Source organism: Mauremys reevesii, linkage group 6 (genome assembly GCF_016161935.1).
Source record: "Mauremys reevesii isolate NIE-2019 linkage group 6, ASM1616193v1, whole genome shotgun sequence".
Classification (NCBI taxonomy): domain Eukaryota; kingdom Metazoa; phylum Chordata; order Testudines; family Geoemydidae; genus Mauremys; species Mauremys reevesii.
Window position 1 is genome coordinate 41,233,001 of NC_052628.1, and position 26,544 is coordinate 41,259,544.

Genomic DNA, 26,544 nt, shown 5'->3' on the forward strand with positions numbered 1-26,544 from the left:
TGGGACAAAGTACCCTCCTTCCTAGGTTTTCCATGCCCACTAATCTGCACTCCAGCAATGGGACATTTCTGCTGCCATTTGGGTTTCGTGTCCGTAAGGAGGGTAGTTGGCAAGAATTGGTCCTTAAAGAATAGAAGCCTGATTCTCCATAATCTCGCATATTGCATAATGATTGACACCTATGCAAACTAAGTGCAAAGTACTACTGAATCAGAATTCTCTACTTGCTCATGCTGGTGATATGGCTTTGAACTCATTTTTCACCAGTGTCAATAACTAGAACTAGTCAGGAAACTAGAACTGGGCAGTTTTCCTGATCTTGGGAGAATTTTCAAGATTATGAACATTTTTCTAGTTCCAAACTGGTACAAAAAGTTGAAATCTCAATTTTTGTGAATCAAAAAAATTGAAAAATGTTTTGAAACTATTTTTTACATTTCATTTTACTTTAAATAACTTTAAATTTCTAAATAAAAAGTTGTTTTGAACAAAAAAAAAAAACCCCTTCATTTTGAAAATGTTTTTGAAAGGTCTTGTTTTGACTTTTTCCCCATAAAAAATTCAAAACGAGAAATTTGTTAGAACTGGCCCTGAACATGTGAGTTAAACCAACCAGCCAAGCAGTTGGTAAAGAAAATTTTCTGTACTGCCTCAGAGCAATGGCCTACTCTCTCCAGTCCTATCTCTAGCTGTGGCCATCTCTGGTGCTTCAGAGGAAAAACAAAAAAACAAGCAAGACCAAAAAAACCCAAACAACATCCTTCCTGACCCCTACAGTGACCAGCTGAAACCCCAAAGCATGAGATTTAGGAACATAAGACACAGGCCACAAGGGATTTCCTGGGCCACCAAACCAATCCCCTGCTGCCACTGAAGGGAACCCCATCATGCAATCCCACTCATAGAACTGGATAAACACATTTTAAAACTACTTAGGTTATTTGTCTCCACAACTCCTATTGGGAGGCTGCTCCAGAACGTCTCTCTTCAGATGGTTAGAACCTCTTTTCTAATTTCTAGCCTAAATCTATTCATGGCCAGTTTACAGCCATATGTTCTTGTGTTAACATTTTTCTTTACCTGTATTGTTTGGACTATTGCATTTTAAAATGTTTCATTTTGTAAGTCAAATGTTTTGTTTTGACTTTTCAATTTGAAATGGTGTTTTGATTTCAGTTTTGTCCAATTTAACACCTCCAGTCATATTCTAGGGTGCAATCCAGGCCAGTGTCACTACCTACCCTGTAACCTTCAGTGTCTCACAATGCTACACTGCTGCAGCTCCCACCCTGGGCTGCTCACACTCTGGCTTCCATCAGCCTTGGTTACTACCTGCAGGATGCCACAGAACACTCCCAGTCCTGAATTTTCCCAAAACATGTGTTCTGCACTGACCAGCTCTCTCTTGGACAGTTCAGAAAAGCTTTGTTGCTCTGTACAGAATCAATATTCAACAGTTTGCTACTTCAATTGGAGTTACCAAACCATTCAGTTTAAATGCAGTACTGGCTTGGTTTAGATTAAAAAATAAAAAGTTTATTAACAAAATAAAATAGGATGTTAAGTGAATTCATGTATAAGAGATAAAGTTAGAAATGGTTACAAGCAAATAAAAGGGAAACATTTAAAAGTCTAAAACTTAATCTAGCATTTGCGGTTCAAGGTTCTGTTTAAGATAGCCTCTCTCACCCACAATTGTCCAACAAGACGGTGACTGATTCTTTCCTGGGTCAAGATCATTCCTAGAGTCTGAAAAGCACTGGTCTTAGATGAAAGAGAGAGAGGTTGCAGGGAGGGTTGCCCCTTTCTTTTATAGACTGGTGAATCTTTGAAGTAGAGTCTTCTAAAGATTGTCTGAATAAACTTTGCTTTGAAAGGTAATGAGGAAGGCAACATGGAGTCTGGTGTTGAAGAAGACCACTATAAATTTAAGATTGGTATACCAAAGTCACTCAGAGGTGTGAAAAATCCATATCCCTGAGTGACACAGTTTTACTGATCTAACCCCTGGTGTAGACAGTGCTATATCAATGGGAGGACTTCTCCCATCAATATAGGTACCATGTCTCATGGAGATGGATTAACTACACTGACAAGAGAAACTCTCTTGTTGGCATAGTAACATCTTCAGTGAACTGAACCAGGTTTTGGGGGTTTTTTTCAGTTCAGCTCCCAAACCCAAAAAAATCTATTACTCATTCAGCTCTAATCACAATCCCTTTCATCCATCTTTTTGCTAAACTAAAGAAGCCAAGCTCTTTTAGTCTCCTCTCATAAAATAGCATTTTCATTCCCCTAATCATCTTAGTAGTTCTATATCAATTCTAGTTTGAATTATTTTTTCTGCAATATGGATGACCAGAATTGTAGACAGTTTTCCAGTGAAGCCTTACCAGTGCCTTGTACAATGGTATCAACACTTCTCTATCTCTCCTGGAAATACCTGCTAAATCCTAAAACTGCATTTGCCTTTTTTACAGCCACATCACATGGGTAGCTCAATCTTCCAGTGATTGACCCACACACCCAGTTACTAGTTCTTTCATTATTCTGAGATGAAATTTATCCAGTTTGGGTGCATTAAACTCTAAGTTTTTCTTCTACCTTAGTGTGGTAATTTCCATTACTAGACATTTCTTTCCACCAGCCATACTATCTTCATGTGCATTTTCTATATTATCCTCCATATTGTAAACCAAGACAAAGTATTTAGCTTTGGGACCATACTTAGATTATTTTTAATCTCCTTCCTATCTACACTACATAACAGTCTAATCTCATCCTTCCTTTTTCTTTCTATAGCTATAATGGGCTTTACAAACCACATACTAAACAGAGATAGCAAGGAAAGGAGAATTTTCTGCACTTATAAGCAACCAGGCTGACCCCGCCCCAGCACAGCTGCCAGAACTGCCAATCATGGAGGCATGCACCCACAGCTGGGCCCAATAAGGAAAACAAGCCTAGCTATAAAGGAAGGAGAACAGCGACAGATGAGGAGTCAAAAGGAGTTGGGATAACAGAGAGATTATAGCGCCATACTAGGCTACTGCTAAGACACTGACAGGGAGAGAAAGGAAAACTATAAATGCTGGAGTTTAATTGACTTATTTTAGGTTAAATTGATGAACTAGTCTAATTTGAGATAAATAGAGGAAAACTAGTTAGGAGAAAGTGGGGTTTCTAGAGAAACTGCCCCAAGAGCAGTTGACAATAACTAAACACCTTTATTTTAACTTCCTTGGCAAGAGTCAATTCAGTCTGACACTTAGCAATTCTCTTTAGTCCTACACTTTCCAATTTCCATGATGTAGCTTTCTTTGTTGATCAACCTCTTAGGCTCTCTGCTTTCTAATAACCTCTTAGAGATGGTTCTTAACCCAGCTGGGTCTGGATCCTATACCTACAAAATTCATCCTCTTGCTGCAGATGAAAATTTCAGATAGTTAAACAAAAACTAACTTGAATAAATTCTAAGTTTCCTCTACATTTAAGTTCTTGAGCTTCAGTCCAGTTGACTTCTTTAACTAGTTTCTTTATTTTCTGGAAGTCTGCACTTCTGAAATAAAAAAAACAGTTGACAAGCTGGTTTTGAATATCTTTTCATTTTAATTTAAATGGTCAAATTTCCATTCTGTATGTACAGTTTAAAAACTCTTTAGAAAAGATGGAAAAATAGCCCCATTAGTGCTGGATAGATCTGATAATGTGAAGAACTTGCAGTGTTTTATTTTTGTTGTCTTCATCAAGGATCTTTCCATAAATTAATGGTTACTGCACACTCTGAACTCTGGAACAAGAGATACTATTTTTGCAACTTTCTGTGTTTTAGGAGTCAAGCAGAAGCTTATGGTAGACCATTTTGTTCAGTGATAAAGCATTTAAAAAGTCAAAACAATACAATATTCAAGCTTTATTTCTTCTTCCATATATACTGTTCTCTCCCATCAAGCACTGAAAGTTGACTTATCTAAGTTCCTAGATGTTATCCTATACATAAGAATGTTATAATACCATAATGCCCCCTATTGGGAAGCTGTCTATTGTCTCTTCAGTCACATTTAAGATGGATGATTTAAGTAAACATGAATATCCTAGCCTGATTACATGTTTAAGATTTTAAGTGTTTTTTCCTCTGGGTTTGGGAGGGTTGTTCTTTCACCATTTGGTATTGTACAAAGTATTGTGTACATCTTGCAGATGATTTGATGGTGGAGAGAGAGAGTTTTTTCATGTCATGGCAGGAGCCTGCCCAGCACTTAGTGCTTCTGGTAGGGTGGTATTTGGAGAGTCTGTTTCAATATGTATCAGTCACTTGTCATCCTATGTTCCCTCCCAAGTCCTGCTGATCAGGTCTCACTGGAATACTTATTTCACAGTCCTCCTCATCCATGTTTTTGTTCTGTGTTTGTCGTAGGCAAATACCTTTGCAGTTTCATTGTGTTGTATGCCTATCCACTGCTATGTTACATGAACTAGGATTTATCTGTACAACACGTGTAGCTTACTTCCAAATGTGTGATTTGCCCTGAAGAAATAATTGAAACCTGACAGGGTCTTCCAGTTGTAGTGTATTTAGCTTGTCAGTCATGGCAGGATTTGGCCTTTTTGTGTGTCTCTTCCTTTTTGTCTAGTACTCCACTAGTTTTAGTCATGCTGGGGCTATAGGCATCAACGAACACACTTGTGTCATTTCAGGCATTATACCAAGCTGCCCTTAAGGCCATCTGTGGGACTGTCTCTCCATCGAGAATAGCTTGTCATATAGCTTCTTTCCTTTTTGAAGCTTTCTTCAATGGAGTCTTAGCAATTTTAACTACTGATTTGACTTTGCCATTTGACCAGCTGTGTTGTGGTGGTGGTGGTGGTGGTGATGATGTGATTGAATACCCATTCCCGGGTAAGTTGCAAAAACTCACTTGTAAGTAAACTGTGTAGTTTCAGACAACAGGCCACAGTCTGGTATACATTGCCTCCTGAAATGCTTCAGTGTTTTGGCTATGAAGGTCACTGCGGTAACATCTGACAGTCTGTCTAGTTCTCCCACTTGTCTGCATAGTAGTCTACAGTAATGAGGTAGTTTGTATGGTTTTGTGGTGAAAAGGTCCATTACTACTTTGCTTCAAGGTCTGTCAGGGATGCTATGTGTTTTCATTGTGTTTTTTTGCTGCTTGGCCTTCATTTCCCCACATCTATCGCAACTGCTCGCCAGGTCCTGGATATCCTGGATCAAGTTTGGCCAGTTTGCAGTATCTCTGGTTTCTAGATACAGGCTTCTATTCCAGAATGTCTAACCTATTCTTGAGTGTTCTGGTTCGCAGTGATTTAGATATTATGATTTGACACCCTTTATATCTGATTAAGGATATGATCTGGTCACAGCGGTCATGGATTCTGTGACTATAACAGACCTCTGACTGCTTCAGCTTCAACCCTGGGTGGCAGGGCATGGGCTATCAGCAGGGGCTTTGGATTCTGTTTCAGCCCCGCTGTGACCATACCCTGATTTCCTCCCCAAATGACTGTTGTGTGAATTTTGTTTAATTTTACCTTGACAAAATCGTATCTTTATATAGGATATCTTGTACGCTAGGTTCATCTCTCTTGTTCCAGTACTTTTGAGCAGCAGATGGGTCTTCCCTCTGGTGTCTGGCTATCTTGACAGAATGACAGACATGACCATGTGTATATCTTTGTCTTGTTTAATTTGTTCTCATATTCATTCCAGCCCCTGCCTTGAAACTGGCACATAGTTGGCTTGAGGGATGCTCTCCATGTCTTTCTGTGATTCCTGCATTTCTATCAGATGGATGTTAGTCTTGTTCAGTTGCCATATTTTCATGTTGCAAGGCTGCTCTACATAAGTCAGCTATGTACATCTCAGTGCCTTTCTTGTAGTGTACATCTAAGTTGTAACATTGCAGTTTCAACAGCATGCGCTGGAGGAATTTTGGTCCCACTAGCAGTATTTTTTTTAAATGCTCTATAGCGGTTTATGGTCATTATCCAGTTAAATGGTACTCAAATGTACTGCTCTTGAATGTACTCAAAGTCCTTTACACACTATTGCAAGACATGCTTCTTCAATTTACGTGTATCTTTGTTCCACTGGTGATAGTGCCCTTGATCTGAAAGCTACTGGCTGTACCTTTTGCCTTCTCACCAGCATCACAATGAGTGATTGTCTGTTCATTCACACTGTACTATTTCAGGGTGGTATAGTTGGTCACCAGCTGCATGATGTTGAAGTAACCAGCTCCATACTGTTTTGATGTCCAGTGGTCACCTCAGAGATTCACACACATCTGAGAGGCTTGAAAGAAAGAAATGCTGTCAAATGGTTTACAAATCCTAATAGTCCCTGAACTGATTTAACATCTTTTGTGTGGTATCTGTGGAGAGACAGACAGACCCAGGCCAGAATAGGCCGGTGGTTAGGACACTCACCTGAATGTCAGATACCCAAGTGCAAGTCCCTGCCCCAAATCTGGGAATTGAACTTGGCTCCCCTGGGTTGTGGGGGCATGCCATAACCACAGTGTCATGGGCTTGATTTCATTGTGCATTAGAATCGAACAATGTATCAAAACCTCAGAAATAGTCATAGCATGACATTTTTGTTTTCCATCCTAATCTATTTATTATAATAGGCTATGTTAACGTAAGTAAAGCAATAGGTGCACGTGCATTATAAGAGTTGGGCACACACAGCAATCATACAAAGTTCATAGCGTGGTGCAAACAAACAATGCCAGGCTCAGCATTGGAATTTCCATTTCCCAGGACATTTTGAAATTGTTTTAATTCCAAATCGGGCTGAAAACAAGTCTTTTTCAAGTTTTCCAATAAAACAAATTCTGAAAAAATTTCCTTTCAGAACAATTAATTTTGAAATGTATTTTCATTTTATTTTCCTTTTATTATTTTTACATTATTTTGTGACCTGTCAGTAGTAGCTGTAGCACAAGATTTCCAGTTCCTGGGGAACTTTGCTATTTTGAAATTTGATTTTGCTGTGAATTAAAAATTAAACCAAATTTATGAAGTTTCCTGCAGACTGGATAGCCTGAAAAAAAAATCTATTCACTTTAGAAACACTAATATGTGGTGTTTCTAAAACAAACCTTACTCCCAGGGACCCAGACAGCTGCTGTGCAAAACTGACATTCTTGTCACTGAGCAGTTACGTGCTGTCAATATTTTAACAAGGCCTAACTTGAAAAGAATTTTGCCCTGTAGCCTATAATAAACCCCAGGTACCAAGTGTTTGCATAGTGGAGAGGTGAAGGATTATGGAGCCTGTTGGTGTGACTTTCCATTTAAGCATAACCTCTTATTAATAAAAGAGGGAACACCACACACACACACACACACACACACACACACACACACAAAGTATAAACTGCACTTTGATGGAAGTGTTCATGTGCTGTGCTTAAAAATATATTAAATGTATTGATACAATAGTCTAGTGCTCATCCTGCATGATCTGAAATAGTGTATGTGATAGGACAACAACTACTTCTCCACCATGGCCCAAGAGGTGGTAGCAGAAGGTAAGTGGAGGCAGGGAGTATTCAGAAAATGGAAGTGTGTACAGTAAGACTGTGAAACTTACACTGAGTTGATGCCTGTGTTTACAGGTAAAGGCAAATGATAATAGTATATCTACTACTTTTAGATATTGATCACTCAACTCACCCTCCTGTAAAGAAAGTAACAATTACTGTAAAGAATATTGGCAATGATATCTTACCTCCAGAAGCATTCCAGTTACAGCTATAGATCAGGAGGCAGTCTCTTATCTTCTGACTCATAACCCAAACAAGCTCTTGGATGTGTATAGTACATGGGAGTGGAAGGGAATGCTCTTGAGGGAACAGAGCCAAGGGAACAGCAATGAAGATAGATAGGGTCAGACCAATTCTGATAATAAAGGATAAATTAGTAAATCAGCAACAGTGTTTCAATAATGTAGACCTCATTGCATCAGAAAGAGGAAAGACAGAGTATACCACATGGGTCTGAAGTCATGGTAAAACCCTATGAGAATAAGGTCATCACTGCTGGGGGATTTCCTTTAATGAGACAATTAAAGACTGATGGTCTGTCCCACACAGCACTTTTGTGGTTTTAGAAAAAGAAATGTAGTGTGGGGTTCACAAGCCAGTAGACAGCTGAACGCTGTTTATTAACCAAGTCTGTTCTGAACTACTTCATTTTTCAGGTATAGCTGAGTGTTTGGAATTAAAAAACAAAACAAAATAACCTGAGCTAGATTTCATGGCTCATTGAAAATAGATTCTCAGTACAACTTTGAGAGCAAGTGTGCCCATTAAATAGCTATTATCATTCATATTACAGTGAAGAAAAGAAGTATTCTGATGTGTATAATAAGGGTGGGGAGCTGAGGCACACAGTGATTGACTGAGTGGCCCAGCATTACACAGCAAGTTGGGGGCAGATCTGGGAACTGAAAAACAGGTGTTCTGAGTCTGTCTAGTGCCTTCACCACAAGTGCCTTCCTCTGTGTATTAAATGAAAAGATAAGGCTATAATTAGGGCCAGGCAAAGGTTTGAACCTCACCCCTATCCTGATTACAACCTGAACCTTTTTTAAGTGGCTTGGTAAAGAAGTAGAGCCAGATCTCTGGCAGCCTCCTAGCCTTGCTTAACACCTGGACTCTAACATGCCTCATTTGAGTTACCTCTTACTTGTATGTAACACCATCAGGCCTCTAGCTATTTCCCTCCCTGCCCTTATAGATATGTTCTGTGGCCTTGTGGCATCTGTAATGGACCCCAGCAGTTCCCCATTGAAGTTTTGCTCTACAACAGTGTTTCACAGCCTCTTCAGGTTAACAACTCCTTATTCCAAGTGGAAAAAAAAAAAAAAAGCTGTGACTCCCTTACATTTATTGTTAAAGTATCAATGATTAAAATGCTATGCTTATATAATTTATCAGTGTGCTTGGTTTGAGGGGTTGACAGAGAATTCTTGACCTTGGAGGGTAAGGGGGTGTGGCAATGGCAGAGCGAGATTTTCATTTCTTTAGATTGTAATGCAAATTTCAGTATGTTGTGATTCCCCAACTGATTCTTTCCTGCCCTGCCTCGGGGGTCATGACCCACCGGTTGAGAAACACTGCCTTAGAATAACACTGTGGTCCTCACATAACTGGTTACTCTTTTCTTTTCCATGGGTTTGTACAGACATAACTAAGGGCAAATCTGAACCTGCTGCATCTTTTGCATTTTGTAAATGTTGTGCCTTTACAGTCCTGTACAAATGATTGTGCACAATGCAGTGAGGAGCCTCCAGACTGATGTGTGAACTCATTGGAGCCTGGTACTGACTCATTATTCTTTAAATTATTATTACTACTAGTTGTTATTTCTATCACTGTAGCACCCATGAACCCCAATCATACTCCAGGACCTTTTTGTGTTCAACACTGTACCAACACCTTACAAAAAGACAGTCTGTGCCCCAAGGAACCTGCAGTCTAAGTAGATGTTTTCTTTTAATATTAGAAATGCAAAGTTCTGCTAGGCTGGCAGACTCTGTGCTGAGCGGAGAATTAGTGAGACAGTCACATCACAATAGCCAAGAGAATGAGATGTAAGCAGGTGAGAGGAAGGGATTTGTAGCCGGTCTGTTCAAAGCCCTTGGTCTTTTGTTTGTTTTTATTAACATCTAGGTAACATCAATTACTGATTAACAAGTGGGATAAAGGAAATCTTTGTTAAAGATCCAAACCCTTCTCCCTCCAATTAAAATGCTAGAGCTAAAAGTAAACATTCCTGAGAGCACCTGTGGTGCTCCAGTCAAATCTAGAAGACCAAAGCCCGAGCCCCACTGCCCGGGGCCAAAGCTTTGGCCCCGGGCAGTGGGGCTCAGGTTACAAGCCCCCAGGCTTCAGCTTTGGAAGGGGGTTGTGGTGCAATGAAGTTTGAAAACCCCTCATAGAGGTATCATGATATTTTCTGTCTTATTGTCTATCTCTTTCCTAATGATTCCTAATGATTAGCTTTTTTGACTGCACACTGAGTGGATGTTTTCAGAGAATTATCCACAACCACTCCAAGATCTTTCCTGAGTGGTAACAGCTAATTTGGATCCTATCGTTGTGTATGTATAGTTGGGATTATGTTTTCCAATGTGCATTACTTTGCATTAATCAACATTAAATTTCACCTTCCATTTTGTTGCCCAGTCAGCCAGTTTTGTTAGATCCCTTTGTAACTCTTTACCATCTGCTTTGGACTTAATTATCTTGAGTAATTTTGTATTGTCTGCAAATGTTGCCATCACTCTGTTTACCCCTTTTTCCAGACTGTTTCTGAATATGTTGTACAGTTCTGGTCTCAGTATAGACCCTTAGTGGACAACACTATTTACCTCTGAAAACTGACCATTTATTCCTATCTTTTAACCAGTTACTGATCCAGGAGAGGTGGATTCTCTCTTATCCCATGATTACTTACTTTTGCTTAAAAGCCTTTGGTGAGGGACCTTGTCAAAGGCTTTCTAAAAGTCTAAGTACACTATATACCCTGGCTCATCCTTGTCCACATGTTTGTTGTTCCCCCTCAAAGAATTACAATAGACTGGAGACATGATTTTTCTTTACAAAAAACATGTTGACTCTTCCCTAACAAACCATATTCATCTGTGTTATGGTAATTCCGTTCCTCACTATAGTTTCAACCAGTTTTCCAGGTACTGAAGTTAGGCTTATCAGTCTGTAATTACGGGGGGGGGGTCACCTCTGGAGCCTTTTTTTTAAATTGGCAACACATTAGCTATCCTCCAGCCATCTGGTATAGAAGGCGATTAAAATGATGGGTTGCATACCACAGTTAGAAGTTCCACACCTTAAGGTCACCTTAAAGGGGTGAAAGAAAAAGGCCAGGAGGAGCCACAATGGGAAAATGGAGGCTGGGAAGCAGGAGTTGTAATAGGGAAGGTATAAAGCTCACCCAGCACATGTTTGAAGAAAGAAGGAATAACAAAGTTCAGTTATACTTAGGCTGTGGTGAGGGGAATGGTGGTGGTAGTGCATTGGAGCCGGGTTGGAGGATGAGACCCCAAAGATTCAAATACTAAGATACAGTAAGAGTTTGAACTTTTGGATGATCATCCAAAGCCAGAGGGTGTGGGGGAAAAAAATACGGCAGCAGGACACTTCATTTTAAAGGGATGCTTCCTAAAGAAACATGTTCTAAGTGAGGCATCTAGATTAAAGATTATTCAGTGCTGGGGAACGATAGACATGCTGCCCACATACCTGGTCCTGTGCCGTACAGTATTATGTATTATACAAACTGAGGTATGCTTGACACATTGTCAAACATGGTTCCTGCACCAAAGAATTAACAAGATAATTCAGACAAATGTAAAACAATCAAATGCAGTCTAGAGAGTTCCACAGCATGGTTTACCTCCACCCACAGATTTAATATTGAGACAAAATCAGAGGTTTTAGCATGTGATATTGATCTGAACAAAGTTTGATTTGTCTTTACGAGAGCATTGTATAATAATTTAGTCTCCAAAGGCTGTAGCTCCAGGTTCAAGAGCAGAACCTTCTTAGTTTGCTGCACTTTATTCAAGTTTGATGCTGTCTTCAGTTCCTAGCAAGCCATATTGCTCTTAGTGAGGAAGATTCAGGTGTAAATATTATTTTGTTAGGCTAGAAAAATATAGTTTATACCATGAGCACAGAAATGTAGTGCATTTTCCTGGAGTGTTAAAATATAGCTCTTCCTCTTTCTGCTTATACGGTTCAACAGGGGATTTCCACTAGGAGTGAGTTTCTCTTTCATTACTCCTGGTTGCTCAACTCATTGAGGTCTTAGTATTCCCCCTGACTCATCACATTCCTTTATGCCTCCCAGCTGGGATCTGTGACTTGTATTAACCCATTTGTGTTCTCTTGTAGCTGGGTTAATTGGCAGAGATAAGATTTATCCATCACTAGTTCAAATCTTAAGAGTTTTGAATAAGCTGGCCAGACTGCTGGATACTATCTCAAACTTAACTGAACCTATCACTTTTCAGACCCACTCAACATGATCCCTGCTGGTACAGGCTCCTGTGACATTTCCCATCCCCAGCTTCCTGCTTTCTTGTATCTGAACCCTCTCTGTGGCTTCTGCTCGCTCCCTCATTATTCCACCTTGTGGCTATGAGAATTATTTTAGAAAAAGAAATGTAGTGTGGGGTTCACAAGCCACTAGACAGCCGAACGCTGTTTGCTAACCAAGTCTGCATGCCTGGCCCTAATTACAGCCTTATCTTTTCATTTTAATACACAGAGAGGAAGGCACTTGTGGTGAAGGCACTAGACAGACTCAGAACTATTCTCTGATACAGCTACTACAACACTTTCATATTATTCAGGACTACACATGCTACATGCCAGTTATGAAGTTTTAAAACAAAGCATGTGTGAGTTATTCAAGTGCAAGAAGAAAAATCTTTAAAAAATAAAAAGAATTCAGCTGAAACTAACCTATCTGATGAAATAACTAAATAAAATCTCAGTTGCTGCAGCAAGTGTTGTTGGTGACTTAGTAGATGATATTTTCTGAGTCACCAGGATGTTGAGAGGTCATTGTACTGTGGCTTTGAGAAGAACAATTGTAGCTGTGTCGGTCCCAGGATATTAGAGACACAAGGTGGGTGAGGTAATATCTTTTATTGGAACAACTTCTGTTCAGAGGTTCTGTTAAGAAGTCTTAACTATCTGATATCTATGATCTGTTTTTTCCATTTCCTGAGACCATGATGTGTATCAGGAGTCTTTAGCCTGACCCTCTTGGGCTGCTGACCTCTTAGTCAGGGGGACCATCAAGCACTTAACACCTCCTTCTGCCCATTGTGGTCACTTGCCTGCACCACTGTGGGCTGTTCTTCAGCTAATAAAATACTTCATCCATCTTGCCTCTTTGAGAAGAGACATAAAACAGATCTTGATCAACTTATGGTCATTAGATTAGATATCTAAATGATAGTCATTTTCATTGTGATAACTCAAAAAACCTCAGGTTTTTATGACATATACTCAAATAATTGTCTTCAGTGAGGATACCAATCATGAGCAATTTTTGCCCAAATAGTAATTTTATAAGAAAATTATTAGTAGACAAAAATAGGGGCGTACAATGGAAATACAATGATGGTGTTAACTACAGTGGGTACCATTTAAAAAACTCAACATTCATTGCACCAGGAAAGTGCAGTAATTACAGGATTGTGCACTGTCTTGAATGGGAGATATACATTACTGCACAGTGACAATTTTTTTTGATGGTCCCTACTTTGCAACTTCCCAGCAGTGACATTATAATGCATTTGTGCTGTTTTTGACTGAAAGTAGGTATTAGCATGGAAGAGTCAATAGATTGGGCTGTACCTAGTAGGTTGATATGAGGCTACTCTTTTATCAATGCTATATATACAGTATATGTATTACCTCTTCACTTATATTTGAGCAGTGAGTTGAGAAATGGATAGTACCCTGCTGAAAGGTTATAGCCATCTAGATTCATCTGCAATATAGAAAAGACACATTAATTTAGATAATGCTTGAAAACAGCAACAAAGTAGAGATAACTAAATGTTCATTATAGGCAAAGCTCCTTCTACTGTTTTTGAACATAAGCAGTAAAAGGTCACTCCATCTCTAATTGAATAGCTCTGTATTGTGCTAATCTACCTAATGTCCTGTTTGCAAGTATTGTATCATATTAAAATGCATTGTGTCATGTGGACTAACATTCAAGTTATGTACTTTATTGCATTTGTGCATTTGGTAATTAAATGAGTGTGGTATAAGAAAACAGTAATAGCACTTATAGCTTTACATTCATATTCATTATCTATTTGTAGCTGAATCCTTTTTAAGTCCCTATATTTATCATGAATCTCCAGATTTTCTACTCACACAAACACTGGTCTGATTAAAGCTGGAGAAAACTTATCAGAGATGGTGAAAATGACTCTATTCTTATCAGAATGTCTGCACTCCAGTTTCTTAACTACTTGTCTGTATTTCAGTTGCAAATGCTGAGAGGTTCTGCCAGTCCATTTCTGTGCCTATATCTTGGAATATTTCCTACATTTACAAAGAACGTTCAGAATCATACAGCGTACACTGATTTTGATTTTATTTGCTACCATCCTTTGTACTGGGAACTGTTTCTCTAGTACAAATTTCCAGAAGGCCAAAAGGTCATTCTTCCTAATGATAACCTCCATAATATTGCCATTGTGTAAGTATACATCTATTCCACTCATGCTTGTTTTCTCCAACCTTACTTACTTCACTCTTATGGATTTCATTGACATTTAGAAGCCCTGGATTTCAAGCTAGCCTAAAGGAGTGGACCCAGATCTTTACATTGTGAAAAATGATAGTTAAGCTTTTCATAACTGCTGACCAAACCCCCACAGGAGCCAATTTGCTGTCAAAAAAGAATGATGTGGCAAGGTTTTGGCATTTTGAAAAACACGCCGATATGCAATACAAAAGATTAATTTGGAAAAGTGACAACTAATTTTCAGAGGACAATGTGCTATTTGCAGGCATGAGAAGCTCTCAGTTTCTACCTTAAATTGCCAAATTCATCTTTACTGTCTCAACAGCAGGTTTCACCAGTGCTTTCCCTGTGTCTAATTAGATTTTCTGCTCCATTTTGAAATGAAAAGATGCCTCAGGTTATTGGTGATGTACCATGGCACCTTTCATTCCAGAAATTGGTAACTAAATGTTTATGTATCAGTAGTTTGCTGGCCTATGTGGAATTAGTTTGGTGGGTTTTGGTCAGGTAAATTTTCCAGATATCCAGATAGTATGTGGAAATCCTATTGTTGTGAAAATATAATGAGCTTACACTGTTGCAAGCTACCTACAAATAATATATTTATATTTATTTGAAACAAAAAATCACAAGTTATTAAATCAGGGTAGAACAGAAATCTAGTGAAATTAACATAAGGCATTCTAAAAATGCACTACTTATCCCAGAAAGAAGTATGGTAAAAGCTGCTTTTTTTGTTTCAGCAAACTAAAGCCTGACATGGTCCCAAATCCTTTGAATTATGTGTAAAAGACTCCAGTTGACTTCCATGGTCTTTGGATCTGGCCCTAGATTCTAATCTCAGTTCATTAGTGGAAATTCAGAGTAACTCATTAAATTAACTGACTCACTCTGGATCTAAGCTAGTGTGAGCAAGATCATAATGCAGCCCTAAGGAATAGTTTGTTTCCTGATCAGTTGCAGAGGGAAGTAATACTTGTTTCATCTCTTTTTAAGCTGACAAAATTGTACTAGGTTTATAAAAAATAAAAATAAAAAACCCTTCCCCAAAAATAAATTTGCATTGAAGATGTTACTCTTTATTTTGTACATGCACTGAACATGAAGCCCAACATTCTCCTTTCTGGGTTCCCTGGCTCCATAGATCTTATTCAAACTATAACTATGCAGCATCAATAGTTTCATCTGGCTTGTGAAAGGATGTAATTCAGAAGGACTTGAGGGAAAATCTTTTCTCTGTTTAAGTTAATGGGAGCTTTGCCATTAACTTCAGTAAGAGCAGGATTTTACCCTTGATGTTTACAACTGTATCTTCAGTGCATGCCAAGCTTTGCAGCTCCAGTGTAAATTTTAATTAATTAACTGGCTTTCTATGACACTCATCAGGGAGCCTCAGCACTTCACAAACTTTAATTGATTTAGCTTCATGATACCCCTGTGAAATTAGGAATTGCTCTTAGGGCTGTTTGATGGAAGCAGACACTGATGCATAAAGAGGCCATGTGGCTTGCCCATTTCTCTCCCAGAAACTCTGGGAAATAGAACCTGAGTGCTCAGATACCCATGGTGATGGGCACAGTATAAGAAGCTAAGCAGATAGAAACTCCCAGTTTGGTGCTTTTAACCAAAAGATTATCCTCCCTTCGGTAAGAGCCAGATTTTCAAAAGTATTTAGGCACCTAACAAGAAATCTGTGGAGCTCAGTAGTGGTATTTGCCAAAGCACTTAGCTGCCTAGTTCTGTTGAAATCACCACGAGTTAGGCCCCTAAGTATTTTTGAAAATCCCACTACAGGTGCCTAACCTGCTAAGGTGCTTTTGAAATCCCACTAGGCAGCTATCTGCATCGTTAGGCACCTAAATACCTTTGAAAATCTGGCCTTAAGTATGTGATGTGGATGAAATTCTCTCCCACCAAATTCAGTTTGACCTTATAGCATGAAATAGCAGAATTTGCCCCTTTTTTTCATTCTTTTCCTTATCTTCCCTTATTACTGTGTTCAGAAAGTAAAATTATAGCACCTGCCAGAAATCACACCTTTAACAATTCCCAGGTGATGTTTGGCTTCATAAATCTCACTGCAGAGTAACAGATTTTGTAGACATTCGTCATTTGTCATTAGGACCTTTGTTGTTGTCATCAAGTCACTTCCTTGAGTTTAGCACGTACAATGTTCTTCTCCAAGCAGCTGTTTTTGTTGTGGGCTGTTCCAGAGAATTGCAATGGCACCATTCAAATCATGGTAGTTAAGATTCTATCAGCATTTTATAACCTATTATTTTCAGAAGTGTATTACTCAGCCAAAAAAAAGTCCCTACTCAAGCTTGCAACAGTTTTCAGAACAAGAGCAATTTTGTCAGAAAATGTGTGTAAGGGGTAAATTACTTTGGATAGACCTGCTTCACAACATCATTATAATTAGAATTGGTGTAAAATCCTGGCTTCATTGAAGTCAATGCAAATTTTGCCACTGATTTTTAATGGAGGCAGAATTTCACCATATGTTTTTAAGCTATGAATAACTGAGGGCAAAAACTAGCTGTATGTTTAGATGCTTTTTCTCATAAATCAAACAGTTTAGTGTTTTTATGTGAACGTTTTCAGTAGTAACAGGTATATTTATCTCAAAATGGAGTCCAGTAAGTGGCCATCCACATCAGAGTATACAAGGGTCCCTGCACTGGAATTTGCCTCCACAAATACCTAAAATGCATTAAAAAAGCTGTTTTGCACACAAAAGTCACTGCATTTATAAACAAGTTGTGAGTATTGGGACTACACAATGATTCCTTATTGTGAGCTCAAATGTAAAAAGTGAGTTAAAGTTCATAAGATGTTACAATGACCTATAATTATTGCCTGGTTGGAAATTAACCATGAAAAATAGGTTGAGTTGTTTTCAGTAAATGAATATTATAAACAAATGTAAGAGAACTAGAAAAAGAAGTTGAATTAGTCCAAACAAAAAGGACCTGCTGATAAGATTCAAGGACTGTTGAAACCATGCTTGGTAAAAACAGAAGTTAATAGACCAAAATTGGTGTGATGGATATTAGTCCCAACTGGTGGATGAAATAATGGAGGGATGAATTATGCCTCCCACTTGTCCCCTTTGTGGGTTTCTTAAAAAGAGACTGGGGGCAAGGGGAGGAATAGTTTTCCTCCAACTCAACCCTTGACCTGCCAGCACTGCAACTCATCTAAAGCACTTTCTTCCTGAAAGGAAGGCTGGCTAGTCTTGCTCAATTTCACCTGTCAGTGTGGAAGGTCATCACGTTATCGTGACCTCCTGTCGTCAGCCCATCAGCGGGGATATCTAATTGCCAGCGCCACAGAGGCACATAAGATCCTGTTTTGCCTCCCTTCCCTGTTGTGTACCTTTCTACCCCACTATTTCTTTCCTCCTGTCTCTTTCCTCCTCTCTTTCTCAGATTTTCATCAAATCCTGAAATCTGCTTCCACCCAAGCCTGCCCTGTCCAACCAGATGTCCCTGACCAGAAAGCAAAGCAGGGTCCAAGCAATAGTTCAGTGGTTTGAGCATTGGCCTGCAAAACCCCAGGGTTTGTGAGTTCAATCCTTAAGGGGACCACTTAGGGAGGGGGGTGTTTTAAAAAAAAATGGCAGGCACAGTACTTGCTCCTACTAGTGAAGGGAGGGGACTGGACTTAATGACCTTCAAGGTCCCTTCCAGTTCCATGAGATAGGTATATCTCCATATTCAAAACAAATAGGTGCTATAGTCAACCTGCCAGCAAAACACCCATTCATGACTGAACAACCATCCAGTGTTCCAAAGACCCCAACATCAGTTGTATTTTCCCCATCTTTTCTATCCTACCTCTCCTCCTCCTTGTATGTGTATCTCGGTTGGAAACAGGAGAAGTGAATACCCTTTATACATCAGGACTCAAAGTAAAATTAACCCTTTCATTTTTATCAAAGAAAGGGTTGTTCTGAAAATAAGATATTACTGTTTTGCTTCCAAAAGGTGAGAGACTGTAAAGGTTTTGATAGATTGTTTTGCATAATCACTCAATTTTAGTTTTAATAGAAATGCTTGTTTAAATTTCTTGTTCTTCCTTGTAATGAACTTTCAACTTCAGAATGAATGCTTTTGGGTGTTTGCCATGTAAACTAAGGTCTCCGTGTTTAAAAAAAAATTTTTTTTTAAGGCATGGACCTCTGTGTATCACATTTTATGTTGGACAGTGAAAGAATTTGTAACACCTTTAACTCATCTAGACGTGATATATCGATCCCCGAACGTGCTCCGGTCGACTCTGGAACTCCACCAGAGTGAGCGGCGGTAGCAGAGTCGAAGGGGGAGCCGCGGCTGTCGATCCCACACCATGAGGACGGGAGGTAAGTCGAAATAAGATACCTCGACTTCAGCTATGGTATTCCCGTAGCTGAAGTTGCATATCTTACATCAACCCCCTCTCCCCCCCAGTGTAGACCAGGCCTTAGTAAAGCCCACAGGAGAAGCCTATTGGGAAGGGAATCATTGTAAGTCTCCTTTGCAGAGATCTTCTCCCTCCCCTGCCAGGATCATATCCTTGGGGGCAGGGTTTGCTTCCTCCCCCAAAAAGGTTTCAGAGCCCACCTCCAAATCGGGTGATCTATCTGAATGGCCCTGGCCTCTGGTAGAAGTCCTGTGCCTCCTTCCTAGACCTGGGCCCTAGAGAAGCTGCCAGCTATCTGACAGCATGGGTCCATTGATTCCCCACTGTGCTACCCCTGGGATTCCAGGGCAGTTCCATGGAAAAGATCCCAGATTGTTTTTTTTTCTGAGCAATAGGTTTGAGGGGGTTTGAGGGGGACAATGGGTTTGAGGGGGACAATGCTTCCCCAAACCCTAGCCCTTTGAGTCTCCATCTCACATGGATCCCCAGGCCCATGGAGAAGGCTGTGTGGGCTGGGAGGTGATTAGCACCGTAAAGATGACCAAGTCCCCTTAAGTGTAGTAGGAGGGAAATCTACACACAGAGGGTCCCTCCATGTGAGGATGTCAGGACATGATCTGGGTCCATGTAATGTGTGTGACTAGGAACAGATGCATAGGTCTTTGGGTGCCCTCTGGACAGAAACCTCACAGCCATAACCCTCTTGTCAAACTGGTGCACCCAGAGCGGGACCCCACCAACCTAGACAGCAGAGTTTGGGGATAAGTTCCAGTGCAGTTACATTCTCAAGTACAGTCATGCCTGAGATGCTATGTATGTACTCTGTCAGCTAGCCCCTCCTGCTGCTCATGCCACCATGGCTACACTTCTGTTTTTAGTGTACTGGCTTAATCAGAGCTAGTGTGGTTATGTCTGCTTGAACTGCAAATTATACCTCCAGCTGAATGTGTAGACATACCCTTAGAGAGAAGCACTTCCTTGTTTATATTCTTCATGTGCAGACTGCAACATTCTCTCCTTTACTTGTTGTTCAGCATTATTCCTGGATCTCTGTCAGAGTGCTTCTCCTCTGTGAATAACTCATAAACAGTCCACTGGGAATATTCAAACTTCAGAAATCCAGTGTCTGTGGAGCTGGAGAGAATGTCACTGGAGAACCAGGCTAAGTCTAAACCAAAACACGCTCTTTGGGGTTTAATGGTCATTTTTTAAATCTGGTTGGCCATCCAAACAACAGGGGAAATGCCAAACCCATCACAATCCCTGGCCATGTTCCTTTTGTAATGCTGACAGACTCTGGTTGTTGGTGGTGGTGGTGGTGGGGGGGGGGGGGATTGAATCTGAGACCTCTTCTCTTCAGCTTAGTGCATGAGCCTCTACTGCACAAGCTAAAAGCCAGAGGCCTATTAAGTAGACCCATTAATGTCTCTCTAACTGGTCTCAATGCCACTAGATAGAATAGAGCACCACACCCAGGAGGTGTGTGGGTTACACTTTCACTTAGCTTAAATCTGTAGTACACCCCTCTGCCCTCCAAAAGATCTCCCCAAAAGCAACCAAATAAATATAATCACAAAGCATTTTGTTAGCAGGAAAAGATGTGTAATTCAATGCCTAAATTCTTTATAATGAATTATGTGTTCAACTCACGCCCTGATCCATTACATCTACCAGAGGGGACAGTTTGTTTTAATAGAATTACACTATGCTCACAACTTGAGCATATTATCCTTTAGTTGTAAATTTGAAGTTAGACCCTCTTTGTGCTAAAATTGGACCTTTTTCATGTGAATTATTTTTGATGTAAAGCAACACACACATTTTTGCAACTGTCCATAGTTATTAGCTAGGCAAGACAGGTGAAAAAATTGCATGAAATTTTGCAAAAATATCTCCATGATCATGAACATCTCTACTCTCTGCCAACTGCAGTATACTACAAGCTATACTTAGGGGTATTCAGATTTATGCTCCACATTCTGCAATATACCATGACTAGGAAGATACAGTGTCTTCTTGTATCTTTATATATAAGCAATCTTACTTGTAAAAATTGTGCTTTCAGTTATACTGGTGCACAAATCTTGACTGTAACAGAGTAGTCCAGGTATGAAAGACTAGAATTCTGTCCCAGGGTGATGTAGAAGCTTTATCTCAAAATTTCCTACTAAATATTCATTTCCATCCTATATCAGTATTTTAAGAGATCCACATAAAGGAAATATTACAGTATCGTTTTAAAAAGTTATTAAAAATAGCATCTGATGTCCCTTAATTTATTCTCTGTGACTTCCATAGCACATTTGCTCCATTTGCAAGCCAAAACTAGATTTTACTAACTGCCAGCAGCTCAACCTGGTATCTTGAAATCCAAGCTGTGCTCTTTGTTTTGTTCCTCATCACCACGTATTCAAGAATCAAAATTTGGCTGGAATTCTCATGGAGAATTCTCATTCTCATATACCCTAATACAGATCTGTTTTATTGCAACGATAGTGGTTTTTCAGTGTGCTGACTGCACTAGTCTTTTAAACTGTAAATAAAGTTAGCAGATAATTCTTAGAAGAAAGCTAGGGAGAAGATATATTCAATAGGACGGTGACATTTTTACAGAGTAAATTTTCTGATCACAAGCATAGTTGGGTTTTTTTATTCAGAAATAGTAAATATTGGACAAATAATATATATAATATAACACAACTGTCCGAATTAAATGCAAATCTTATTTTTCAACTTAGCTTCTCCTCCTAATTTCTTCACATCCTTATACACATACGGTATGTCTACACTGCAATCAGAGGTATGGCTGATGCATGCACAGACATACCAAAGCTAGCTGTGATCTAGCTAGCTTGAATAACAACAGCAGTGAAGCCAGGGCAGCATGGTCTGTACAACTTCACCTAGGAGCCTGGGTATGTGCTTAAGCAACCCATGCTGCTGAGACTTCATTGCTCCTGTTACGTGCTCTATCTAGATCAGAGCTAGTATCGCTGCATGTGCTGCAGCGACACCTCCGATTATAGTGTAGACATACCCATAGACATGCAGCACACCCACCGGCTCACTGTCTCGCACACACCCACATAACCAAAACTAAATAAGCAAACAAACAATATCAAACCAGCAACTAAAAATCCAACGAACTAATTAAGCTCTTTCCCCTGAAGCCTGAGAAGGAAAGGAGAGAGAACAAGATATTTTCAAATACTTGAGAAGCACCCAGCGAATACAGCGAACCGCTAACTAGACAGAAAATGTCTCCAGTAAGTGACCCTGGTATATAAAGCTAAAATTCTAGCATAGAGTTAGTTCCCAAGAGTGACTGCTAATCGTGCAGTTTTGATTAATCAATTCTGTAGCGTTGACTGTGGGTACGTCTACACTACGGGACTATTCCGAATTTGCATAAACCGGTTTTGTAAAACAGATTTTATAAAATCGAGTGCGCGCGGCCACACTAAACACATTAAATCGGTGGTGTGCGTCCATGGTCCGTGGCTAGCGTCGATTTCTGGAGCGTTGCACTGTGGGTAGCTATTCCCTAGCTATCCCATAGTTCCCGCAGCCTCCCCCGCCCCTTGGAACTTCCGGGTTGAGATCCCAGTGCCTGATGGGGCAAAAATCATTGTCGCGGGTGGTTCTGGGTAAATGTCGTCAGTCACTCCTTCCTCTGGGAAAGCAACGGCAGACAAGCATTTCGCGACTTTTTCCCCTGGATTGCCCTGGCAGATGCCATAGCATGGCAATCATGGAGCTTGTTTTGCCGTTTGTGACTCTCACCGTATGTGTACTAGATGCCGCTCACAGAGGCGATTCAGCAGCGCTACACAGAAGCATGCTTTTGCTTTTGCATGACAGCAGAGATGGTTACTAGCCATATTGCACCATCCAAACCCTTCCATAAATTGGAACTGAGGATGATCATGGCTACCAGTCCTTTTGTACCATTTGCTGCTAGTGCCCCTGGCCAATCAGCCAGGGGCAAAAGCCAAGATTGGTTACTAGCCATATTGCACCTTCCATCGTTTTGTACCATTAGCTGCTGTCATAAGTGCCCCTGGCCGATCAGCCAGGGGCAAGCAAAATTGGGAATGACTCCCTGAGTCAATCCCTCCTTTTGGGTATCTAAAAATAGAATCAGTGCTGCCTAATATAGGCAAGTGTGCTAGAGAACCACCGTATCATAGAACCAGAGAGCACAGCTGCTCTGTGTCAGAGCCTGCAGAAATTATTATCTGTATGCTATTCACAGGGGGTGCTCCTGTAACAACCCCATCTGTTGATTCCATTCTTCCCCCAGCCTTTCTTGGCTACCGTAGCATTGTCCCCCCACTTGTGTGATGAATTAATAAAGAATGCAGGAATAAGACACACTGACTTGTTAGTGAGAAATGAGTGGAAGGCAGCCTCCAGCTGCTATGATAGTCCAGACAGGACATAAAGCAGTGTGTAGGAGAGAAGCCCAGCATCCCACTGCTAGTCCAGGGGCAACTGAATCTTTTCTTTACACATGAAGGGTGGGGGCTGATGGAGCTCAGCCCCCTGTTGCTATGATGAGGATGGTTACCAGCCATATTGCACCATCCATCCACCAGAAAAAATTAGGGCCAGTAGGCTGATGACAAGGACGGTTACCAGTCCTTTTGTACCATCAGCTGAGGCTGATGATGAGGATGGATTTCCATCTTTTTGTACGATCAGCTGATGCTGATGACAAGGATGGATTGCCATCGTATTGTACCATCAGCCGCCCATGGCGGGGGGGGGGAGCAAGGATGTTGGTGTTGACGGCTGCAGCATCGTGTCTATCTGCAGCATTCAGTAAAGATAGGGTGACATGTAAAAAAGTCAGAGGATTGTTTTACCTTTCGCTTCTGGGGTGGGTGGGGGGTGGGTGAGTAGATTGCCAAGCTATGCCCTGACCCGCGGACACTGTGTTTGACCCTAGAAGCATTTGGAGCTCAGCCAAGAATGCAAATACTTTTCAGAGGCTGCAGGAACTGTGGGATAGCTTCAGTCCTCCAGTCCATGAGCGTCCATTTGATTCTTTGGCTTTCCGTTACGCTTGTCACGCTGCAGTGCGCTGAGTCCCTGCTATGGCGTCTGTCTGGAGATTTTAAAAAAAGGATTCTGAATTTCATCTTCTGTAACGGAGCGCTGATAGAACGGATTTGCCTGCCCTTACAGCGATCACATCCGCATGGTCCATGCGGGAGCTCTTTTTTTATTTTGATTTCGGACTGCATCGCCACCCGTGCTGATCGGAGCTCCACACTGGGCAAACAGGAAATATTCAAAAGTTCGCGGGGCTTTTCCTGTTTACCTGACCACTGCATCCGAGTTCAGATTGCGGTCCAGAGCGGTCACTGGTGCACTGTGGGATAGCTCCCGGAGGCCAATACCGTCGATCAGCGTCCACACTAACCCTAATCCGATATGTTAATACTGATACTAGCGTTACTCCTCTCGTTAGGGAGGAGTACAGAAACCGGTTTAAAGAGCCATTAAAATCGATATAAGGTGCCTCCTAGTGTGGACGGTTTTGGCGTTAAATCGGTTTTACGCTCCTAAAACCGATTTAAACGCCTAGTGTAGACCAGGCCTGAGTTGCATACACCTATATTTTATTCTTAACTGCACTTAACATTTTAAAGGTGGAACTATATTACACCTGGAGAAGAAAGTTGAACTTTTGCCTCTGTAATAAGATACACTTCAATTACTAACGTTAGCAGTTTGATAGAGTTGAATAATAAATGAATGGACAACTTTGTTTGCCCTTATGTCAGCCTTCAGACTAGCCCTAAAGGTGGCATGAGGGGAGTGCAGAGAATTGCTCATTGATTGGAGAACCCAGCAGCCACAAATTAGTGCTCATTTCACAATTCTTTTTGAAAGCATACACCCAGAATATGGATATGTTCAGAAGCCAGCTTCCTTCACTACTGAGGCATTATCCTATCTAATACAATCCTCACACAAATATCTATAGTCAGATGGAGTTAATGTAGAAAACACATATCAGTAACTTAAAGCTAGAAATTGTAATTATCCCAAAAAACAAGCATTACAAACCCAGAAAATTCAAAGTTAAGGTTAAACTTAAAATGAATCCAAACATCCTAATGTGTGGAAATGCCCAGTTACTGTGCCCAAAAGCCTTAACTCTGCCTGCTAGTGACACAAAGAACAGAGGGGAATGCAAAAACTAATCTATTATTAAAAATCTGTTTAATCTAATATGGGACTGCAAACACTGAGACACCTTAAACATAACTGTGTGGTTCATGGGGCTTTATTAACTGCGGAGTTTATATATAAAGGTACCATGAGGGCCACTTAATCTTGTGCTATTGGATGTGGAATTAGGGATTAAAATTTGTGATGAATTAAGACTGATCTAATGTGCATGATCTAAGTGAAAATGGATGGTAACATTTCACTGATGTACTTGATTATATTAGTTGCATTAAGGACCCACATCACCTTTGTTTGAACCCTGAAGTAACCCTAGGGTTTTTACTAGTGTCTTACTATGTGTTTTAATAGAGTCTAGTGCAATGGGGCCCTACTCTTGGTTCAAGCCTATCAGCACTACTAGGATACATGTAATAAGTCACAGAGTCATAGCGTCTCAACGTTTAAGGCCAGAAAGGACCAACAGATTGTCTGGTCTGACCTCCAGTATATCACAAGCTGCCAACACCACACAGAACCATGCACTAAACCCACCAACCAAAATTTGATCTAAGTATTACAGCCCACAAAAGACTAAACTATCATGTGCCACAGGCAGAGAATTGGAGGGACCAAGATGTACCAATTCCCAAGCTCCCCTTCCCCCACAATGGCAGAGAAATGATTAAGTGAGATATACCCTGATAATCCTGGAAAGTAATCTGCACCCACATGCTGCAGAGGAAGATGAAAAACCCTCAAAGTTACTGCCAATCTACTTATATAAATAAAAAGAAAATAAGGAAGGATGAGGCTTGGCTGCTATGCAGTGTGGATGGAAAAGAGCTTAAAGATCATGTAGATATGGCCAAAAAACTAAATACATACTTTGACTTGGTTTTCAATAATGGAGATAATATGGAACATGTGCAGGAAGGCAATATAGCTGATGGAAATGAGTGTCTAGAAATGGAAATTACCATATCTGAGGTGAAAGAAAAATGTGAAGCGCTTAATGCACTCAAATCGCAAGGACGGGATAATTTCCAACCCAGAATGCTGAACAAAACTGGCACGTGAGATTGCTTATCTAGTAGAAGGATTTTTAATAAATCCATCTATTCGGGGGTAATACCATATGACTGGAGAAGAGCTAACGTATCTATTTCAATAAACGGAAAAATGTGATCCAGTCAATTACAGACCAATTAGTCTGACCTCCGTACTGTGCAGGCAGTAGAACAAATTGTGAAGGAAAGAATAATTAAATTCAAGGAGGTAAACAGTAAAGGGTATGTAATTCAGCATGGGTTTGCCAACGGTAGATCAGGCTAAGCTGATTTCCTTCTTTGAGAAAATAACGGGGGGGGGGGGTTAGATAAGGGAACTGCAGTAGATCTAATATACTTGGACTTCAGTAAGGCATTTGACACAGTACCACATGGGAAATTATTAGTTACATTAGAGAAGCTGGGGATCAGTACAAGAACTGTGAGGTGGATAAAGAGCTGGCTAAAGAGGAGAAGGCAACAGGTTGTGCTGAAGGGTGAATTATCGGACTGGAGGGAGGATTCCTGTGGAGGTCGTCAAGGATCCATCTTGGGGCCAATTTTATTCAAATTTTTCTTAATG

The 26,544-nt window shown here is 40.4% G+C and overlaps 1 long non-coding RNA gene across 1 annotated transcript; it reads right to left on the bottom strand.

The window, feature by feature from the left end:
* Positions 1 to 1,576: 1,576 nt before the first annotated feature.
* On the bottom strand, positions 1,577 to 8,410 carry LOC120407495. The gene is made up of 3 exons (XR_005600043.1): positions 8,270 to 8,410; positions 7,757 to 7,926; positions 1,577 to 6,313 (listed from the first exon to the last, which is right to left on the bottom strand). It is a non-coding gene; the product is annotated as an uncharacterized LOC120407495 (long non-coding RNA).
* Between the last annotated feature and the right edge of the window lie 18,134 nt (positions 8,411 to 26,544).